Below are 6,533 nucleotides of genomic sequence, written 5' to 3' on the forward strand. Positions count from 1 at the left end.
AACAGGAAAAGAATAAAATTGCTTTCATGGTAACATTTTTTCGAAAAAGCCCATATAATAATGAAGCACGCGAGATATGTCGTCTGTAGCACCGCACGAACGGTATTGCGTCGCGTCATGTCATAACACGTCAGTGTGTCCAGACAGGGGTAATCGAAAAGGAATCGGGGGGAATTCAAGTACCCCCTCTCTGATGACCAGAGTAATATGTGACACGTTGCACGTGCGCGATAGGGACTGAACGGTGGAATAGGATTCTGGAAGGGGATAAAGGTGGAAAGGGAATGAGGTTCGTCTCAACCTCATCTGGCCACACTGTAACACGTCTGTGACCTTATACGAACGGTATCAACGTCGCGACATAACGTGTCACTGAGAACGAAGTGGTTAACCAACTAAGCAATAAGCATTTATTGCTACATCAATCGGGCCCGCTACATTGATTCCAAGAAGTGGTGGGGATAGCGACGATGCAACAGTGGTTCAGTGGAAATTGTGACACATGCACGACAGAGATGAAATATGTCACGTGACTGGCCGTGGTGGAAGCATGAAGGAATAGCGTTATAGAAGGGGAAGGGTATAGTGGGAGGTAAGTCTTGATCTGACGACAGTACTCTGTTGGATTCGAATCGGAAGGAATCGATAATCTGTTCGACGTGTCTCATTGCGCAAAGCTTTGACTGACTGACACGAATTGGAAACCAAAATTTAATGACCACCGAAATAAGTTTAATAGACTTCGATCATTTATTCCATACACTGACTAGTACAATTACAACAATTTTCTAAGGAATGAAAAATTTTACGTACAATTATATGTAATTGCAGACATCAGACTAAAATGTGGGGACAGTGGATTGCGGAAAATTGGAAACACTTGTTCCACGAGAAAAGTGTTACGTATTCTCTGTTTTTGGGAAGAGATTCAGGATCGCCTCTCGGAAAGCTAGCGATCAAACATATTGTGGTGTCTAACACAGCGGTGACAGGCAATCTAATAAAAGACAGCGGAAATTGATTCGACAGAGCGTTTCCCTCGAGAACTATCTCGCTTCGCCTCGATCATGTTGTCGTGGACCACGCAGCATTCTGCTCCACCCTGTTACTCCGACATATCCTCCTGGCTCTTGCCATTTTCAGAGATCTACTCGGCTTTCGTTAAGGATAAAGGTAAACCTAAACATCTTTGACAGTGATTTCATGAAGGGTTCGCTCTCCACGGTAAAGCTCCGGCCCTTCGATCCTTTTTAGATTGCTATCAATCTAGATCGGACAACGAAGGAGTCCCATAATTGTTGACTGTCCTCCAATTGTGCTAAGCACAGAAAACAATATTACTTGAAGACAATATTATTATTATTATTTATTTATTGATGTCATGAACCTAGTTTGGTTTATATAGCATACATTACTATAACACTTTACAAAAAAATAGAGAAGTATATAACATAATATGTATAAAGTTCGAAAACAATATGTTATATAGAAAAATAGTTTACAGAAGAACTAAATAATTTGGGGGGGGGGCATAATCTGGTGTAAATGGTGCTTTTCTAGACGGACACGTATGTATATGTCACATGAAGACGATATGCGTTTCTGTATGGAATATATTTTTGGCTGAAATAAAATTGATTGATTATTTAATGAACTATTTATTAATTAATATTTGAAAGAGTATTTTAACGAGTTCTATAGGTATAGAACTTTAGGTAGGTAACCTCAAGATACTTACGGAACGCCATGACAACGTTACGATAACTTTTGATACACCTAGTGTAGCTTTTAAACTAAGAAACGTTCCTAAGTTCTTAGAAGGCTGTTAATATTAGATTATAAGTATGGTGTTCAGCTATTATAGTTACGCACTTTAAGACTGGCAACGAAATTATATAGAGCACTGAAAGCGGCTTTGAGGTCGTTTTATTAGCTGGCGGCCCGTTTCTTGTTCGCTCCCACTAACTCATCATTATCTCTCCCCTTTCCAGTTATCAAGATTGAAGCAAGCCACGTTCTACTGGCATTATAGCTCTTTCATAGACTGGAGATAATAATGAAATCGGAAAATAATGAAATTAGAATCAGATTTACAATAAACGCTACTCGATAGACACATCTCAGCTTCTAGATGAGGATAAATATAATATAAATTACCTAAGTGTTACTAATTAAAAATGATTTTTGACGTTTTGGTTGGTAGTTGGGTAATACATAATAAAATTAGCAATTCCAGTTAGAGAGAGCTTGTCAGTTTATAAATCTGTTACATTTATTAGAGACTACTTTGCAGAATTTGTAATTACACAACCACCTGTGTGATCTAGCTACTAGAACGATTTGGGATTCATTAGCATTTGTGATCTGTTTTGAAATAAGCATGTCAAAATAGACATCAAAAACATAGCTCTATACAGAATGATGACCTTGACAAAATATCTCAAGGTCATTGAATTCTGCGAGGAGGCCCTTCTAAATAATTACTTAAAATCGTGTTTGTTATATAATAAAATCGTATTTGTCCGTCTGTTTTTAACGGCATCAACTGAGAACGGCTGAACGTAGAAAGCTGGGGTTTTAGCCATTAGACGCAGCGTGTCTACGAGAAGGTTTAGGAGAAATTCGCATTCGAAAAAGTCCATTCGTTCAAAAGTTGTGGCGTCATTAGTGACCAAAGACGACTTTTTCGCCCTCGTTTGGGCACGTTTCTGCTTATAACGTTTGGATTTGTTATTTCACGTGGACAAAGTCGCGGGTACAGCTAGTAGTTAATAATTTTCATTTAGCCATCCGTAATCTTTGTCCTATCATCGTGAAAGTTCGGTTTCCTTTCCGAGAACCTACCGATTAGGAAAATATAAATTTTTACGATATAGACGGGGGGTTCGCTATCTCGCAATTATATTAAAACGAATCGTGTCACTTTTTACAGTTCGGAGATAACGTAACAACCTGTGGGATGGGGGGGGGGGAGGGCGAACGTTTTCGTCGTCGTTGATATTCGATGGAATTCTCCACCTAACGAGGTGTCAGGAGGTCTAGCCCTGATTCGATTTCCCGAAGAACTCATCTCATTCTTCGGCGAAATTCAATTTCGACTTGAATCTCGGATCCCGTCACGGGAGCAACTTAGGCTGCATTCAAACAGGGAGGGTCAGCTAATTAAAAGCCTCCGAGATTCGCATTTCGCTCCCTCCACCCCTTCCCTCCACACCCTATCCCCCCTTTATTGAACACCTTTCCAATTTTTCTTTCCAACTAAATTCCGGAGATGCGCTCTAGTGAAATTCTTTTTGCCACTTCGCTACGACCATAATTACATGGTAATGCCTCCAACGCAATTCGAGAGATATCCCCGTTGATCATGTTCCCGATTATACGCACATACTCAATTTACTTTTTAACACTCTCTCTCTCTAATTGCTCCATGTTAGCCTGGATTTGCTTATATTAACAAAATGATTCTTACCTGAAAATTGTTTCATGCAGTCCAGAAATAAGCATTCATTGTCATCAAAATCATTCTCTCGGCATATTGTTCCGTGAGTAAACCTCCACCGTTTTAATGATCATAGGATTTTAATTACAGGTGTCATCGTATAGTTTAGAAGCCAATGTCTTCTTCTCCGTGCGAGAGATATTAATCTCTTATCAAGGTCGTTGTTTCTTGTTGACCAAGCTCTTGCACCCAGGCTGCCTTCATTATAGTTGAAACAAAGGACCCAACGCCGGTGTCTATCGAGTTAAGAAATTAAAGTAATCGCGAGAACATTGTCCGCTCAATCTTAATTCATCGACGGACGCTCGATAAGGCTCGCAAAAATCGAGGCGAAAATTCCCGGACGAAGGTAATCGGCAGGAGCGCGGGAAGGAGAAGCGGAAGAAGAAGAAGAAGAAGAAAATGGCTCCTGCAGGCTGGTAAGTCGGAGGTGGATGGATTCTGTCGGGATTCAAGCTGATGCCATTCATCTTCGTCTCTTGAGTGAGCAACGAGCTGGCCCTAGCTCTCCGCTGCTTCGGGACACGCTCCTCTATCATGTTCACCAATACTTTGATCCCCTTGCTGTTTCACCCTGTTTCTTGTGTACGGATGCATGCCCCGTTTCAGCTTATTTTACTCTCCCGACCGCGCGAGAGTCTTTCCCCGAGATCGGCCTGCCTCTTTATCAACCGTTTTTCCTCATAAAACTTTTATTTGATCCATGACAAGGCACAAACTTTTCGGCATGCCGCTACATTGGTAATTGAGTTGCGTACTCGGCTATGGTTCCGCGAAATTGAGGGATTAATAATGCAAACGGAGAGCATTTCGTAAATTTTTTAATATCACACAGCGGAAGTAGGTGAGCGAGGGAGAAGGAAAGTGACTGAGGGTGGATCTTCCCTGACCTTTTCACACTGGATCTTTCACTCCTCGCAAGAAGCTCTCGATGGGAGTTGAAAAGACTCGAAAATGGCGTTGTACAGTAAGCGTGATTTCTTCGCCGATAATGGAATGTTTGATGCTCAGATGTCGTCATCTCCTTATGAACGTATCCTTATATTTTTACATTATGTTAAAGTGTTAATACATTATTCTAGCATGTTTACGAGTATTTAAGGATGTTCTGGAGGTACAATGGGAGACAAAAGTACAAGAAATTCAAAATCCACAAATATATTGGCAATGAAAGCCATTCATGAGTATATTTTGCATTAAACTTTTGCAAATACTGTCAACACCACCTATATAATAAAGCCAAACAGCTCCGAAAAAATCAGCCTGTGACGTCATACAAGTACACAAGAGGCCTAGCATCAGCACCACCTCGTGGTGTCCAGCTTCGTGCTGTCACTTTTGATTTGTTATACGTATACATATTTTACGGCTATTTGCGTATTATGTGTGGTTGGAACGACAATTTGTGATATTTATAGTCGTTTCAATTGTAAATAGTTCTTATTAGCTAAAAATGGTTAACAACTGTTGTGTACCTAAGTGTAATGGAAAATTATCTGCCGGTGATAATTCAAAATTACATGTATTAATGTTAGATCACATGTATTTAAATTTCCGCGCGACGAAAAGGTTAAGCAGAAATGGGTAAACGCTATTCATCGGAAAGATTTCTGTGTCTCAAAACATTACGTAATTTGTCATCGACACTTTGCGGAATCAGAGATTGAATATACTACAACGGCAGTGGACTGGAACTGGAAAAATAATAACAGGTCCTCTGGGCAAGCCTCGAATAAAGAGTGGTGCAGTACCCTACATCTTTCCAGAGTTTGCCCCGTATTTAAGCAAACGAAGAAATCACAGGGAATCCCCATCTGAGAAGAAGACCAGACAAGAAGCTGTAACCATCGAAAATGCATTGGTTGAAAGTGAAAAAACTGCTGCAGAACATTCAAAACGTTTTTTCTTCAAAACTTTTGAAGAACTATGCCAAGCAGCCAAAGTAGTGAGTATTAATGAGAAGTGGACTCTTATGATAAAAAAAGAACATGTTGTTTATCTTTATTTAAATGTAGAAAACATTACATACATGTAATGTACAATTAAAATTGAACTGTAAAATTGCCAAATTGTTGATCCGTCAGCTCTCGAATCAATAGAATCGCTGGAGCTCCCCGACGCGATGTCGGGCTAATCGCTGATTATTTCAGCAACCGAAAATTTCTTACTTTCAGATTCGTCTTCCTTGGACACAGCTGCCTGTATTTATCAAATCGACGGGGAGTCCCAGTCCATCCGACAACACATCTCAGACCCAGTATGTATACACAATTATACAAATTTATGTATTATATGTTTCAACAGTTTATTCATTTTTACTTTTATCACGTTACAGATGAGATTCATGTGGACTAGTTGGAATGTCGAGCTGTGTCGGTGTTTGCAAGAATAAAAAATATTACAATTAATGTGCTAAACAATATTGTCATTCAAACTATACTCTGTAATATAATGTAAATTACGTCCAGTTGTGTAGACCCCATTGGGGTAAGCTTAAATTTAAAATAATGTCTATTTGTGTTATTTTTTGTGTATTGATTGAAAAATATGCAGCTGATGGTTTAAGAATATTAAAAAATATTATTCTAAATGATTACTGTCGATATTATTCTAAACAATTACTGCAATGTTACTAAGCAAAAACATATCGTTGTTGAAAACATCCGTCCTTGATGTGAACATACCATTCATTCCAAATCGACCTGTCAAATAGCTTGCTTTAGACAGCTGATTAAAGTAGACATGTTTGCTTTGATCAGAAAAATGGAAAACTTGAAAAATCGGGCAGTCATTGAATATTTATATAAGAAAGGATTAAGCGGAAAGGAAATGTTTGATGATATGGTGAATGTGTTAGTGATCCTTCATATGCAATGGTAAAATAATGGGTTGCTCTATTTAAACATGGTCGTACAGGCATTAATGATGATCCACGTTCAGAACGTCCAAGAACTGCAACCACTTCAGAAATGATTGATCATGTCCAAGATTTGGTTTTGGTAGATCGCCGACTAACTGTGGTTGATTTAGCTGA

The 6,533-nt window shown here is 39.2% G+C and overlaps 1 long non-coding RNA gene across 1 annotated transcript; it reads left to right on the forward strand.

Moving 5' to 3' along the window:
* Window positions 1-282: 282 nt before the first annotated feature.
* On the forward strand, window positions 283-6,052 carry LOC143218092 (uncharacterized). The gene is made up of 5 exons (XR_013010971.1): window positions 283-592; window positions 832-1,173; window positions 3,590-5,444; window positions 5,674-5,756; window positions 5,835-6,052. It is a non-coding gene; the product is annotated as an uncharacterized LOC143218092 (long non-coding RNA).
* The last annotated feature ends 481 nt before the right edge of the window (window positions 6,053-6,533 follow it).

This window comes from Lasioglossum baleicum, chromosome 2 (assembly GCF_051020765.1).
Source record: "Lasioglossum baleicum chromosome 2, iyLasBale1, whole genome shotgun sequence".
In the NCBI taxonomy this organism is placed as follows: Eukaryota; Metazoa; Arthropoda; class Insecta; order Hymenoptera; family Halictidae; genus Lasioglossum; species Lasioglossum baleicum.